The sequence below is a fragment of the Paramormyrops kingsleyae genome, chromosome 13 (assembly GCF_048594095.1).
Source record: "Paramormyrops kingsleyae isolate MSU_618 chromosome 13, PKINGS_0.4, whole genome shotgun sequence".
NCBI classification, from domain to species: Eukaryota; Metazoa; Chordata; class Actinopteri; order Osteoglossiformes; family Mormyridae; genus Paramormyrops; species Paramormyrops kingsleyae.
Genome location: NC_132809.1, coordinates 251,499 through 253,614, shown reverse-complemented (window position 1 = coordinate 253,614; position 2,116 = coordinate 251,499). Strand labels below are relative to the sequence as shown.

General features: G+C 40.0%; 1 long non-coding RNA gene across 1 annotated transcript; it reads left to right on the top strand.

The window, feature by feature from the left end:
* Window positions 1-277: 277 nt before the first annotated feature.
* Window positions 278-1,853, top strand: LOC140578109 (uncharacterized). Its single transcript, XR_011982117.1, has 3 exons — window positions 278-580; window positions 674-1,041; window positions 1,115-1,853. It is a non-coding gene; the product is annotated as an uncharacterized lncRNA (long non-coding RNA).
* The last annotated feature ends 263 nt before the right edge of the window (window positions 1,854-2,116 follow it).

Here is a 2,116-nt window from a genome sequence, read left to right as displayed (position 1 = left end):
TGTTCAGCTGCTTCACTTGGTGCCTAACCTACTAGGGTTTACTTATAACCTCTATCATAACAAACCACTATAAATAGCTACTGTTGAACATAAAAAAGTAAAATGCTTAAAATGATTGTATTGAAACTCCCTGAACAAGGGATTAAAACAGGCAGGTACACAAACACATACAATACTTAAATACAGGATTCTAATACAAATGCAGCAATGGGGTTGCTGCCCATTGAAATCCAGGCGGGAGCAGAACATATTTTTTCTCAACATCAGAAAGCTTGTACACTTTGACCTCTGTGTCAAGCTCACAAACAGTGTGGATGCCAATGTCTTGTGAATTAATTGGTTCTGTGTACAGTGGGGCCAGATCTAAAAACCATCTCAAAAGAATGAAAGTTTCATCTGTGGTGGTATCATACAAGATGTTTTCAAGCAAACCAAGTTGTCCACCAATCATCACACAGTTGTCTCCCCTCTTACATTTTATGACAGCATTTTGAACTGTGGCCCTCTTGTATTGCGTGGCTGAAGCAAGATGTGGCACTGTTGGTCCATTTGAGTGATTTCCACCAAGTTTATCTGGGTGGTAAGTTGATTTCTTCTGTTCAGTATACTGCCTCTCTACAACATTTGTTATTTGCTGGAGAATGTGTTGTGACTTTCTGACCTTTCTTTTAAGGTGGCCCAAGAAGTTTTCAAAAGGAAATGCGGACACATGGTCTAATGGTCAAAACCTTCTGACATCATCTGCCAGATGACACAAACAGTGAACATTGTACACCATCTCCTCAACCACATACAACATCCTGAATTGTCTAAGGAAGTACTTCAATAGATTATCTGCGTAATCACAGTAATGGGCGCACAGGGTAGGAGAAAGCATCAAATGTATGCTTATAGACAATGTAAGGAAGTTAATATAAAGTGGAGTTGGGAGGACTTCTTTCAGTGCCACTGGACCAGTGTACAGAAGAAACTGCCTTAACTCGGTAGCTTTCCAGCGGTCTACTTCTGATAATGATCTTGGCCTTCGTGCAAACTCACAAGGTATGTACTGTGACATCCCCAAAAGTTTTTCTGAGATTGCATTGATCTTATTGGAGCCCATTCTGTATTTCAGGTGCCCTTTGATCCAAAATTTGAGCATCTTCCTTGTGACACCAAGGCAAACAACATGCATATAGTCCAGCACAAATTGTGAGACCATACCCAAATTTAATCTATTTAGTACTGAGTGACCTCTGTGATGATTTTCATCAAGCAGTTCTGCAAATGATTTATCTGTTCTCCGACTAGCATGTGTTTCTGGAAAAAGCATTTTACGCCCCACATAAGAGCCCTCCTGAATGCAATGATCACATCCACTATAGCCTCCATGCCTTTTTGTTATTTTTATGAATGCCCGTGCTGGAGCATCACAAATGAAGCAATCAAGGGACAACTGAAACATCCTCTCAGCTACAGTGAATCCTTGTTCCAGAGTGAAAACCTCCTCAACAAAGTCATGCAGATATTGATTGGGATCACGTGGTTTGCTGTTTCCACAAAAAACACCTATAACAAATGGGTACCTTTCAAAGGGGAATTTACCCAAAATTGGCCAAAGTTGCTTTGGAGAACTTTTGAATAATGGCAGCCCATCTATGTTCACCTGCATCATGAGTTTGTCAGTTTGTGATAGCAGTCCCTCTTTGTTTTTGAGCAAATGTTCCAATATGCCGAAATGGACATATTCCCCACCATCAATTGTTTTCACCTCATGTGAATGTGATGTTTTGATTAAAGTTCTTGAACATTTTGGAAGTGTGGGAATGTGTTTGTTTAAAATTTTAAGAAGGCTATCAGCTGCATTTTGTGTCACTCCCGACTCCACCACCCACTGACGCAGCTCATTGGGCAAATCATCAAAATTACAATTGTCATGATTGTCACTGAAACAATCTTCCCCACTAAATCTGAATCTGTCATCATGATTTTTAAAGTCATTGCTGTTGATGTTGTTGTCTTCAGTTACTGAGACGGTATCAGAAGTCATGTCTATATCACTTGTTTCTTCATAATTTGCTCCAAAGGATTCACTGGGATGAGCAAAGTCGGGCTCAAGGTCGTTTTTTTGTGTAGT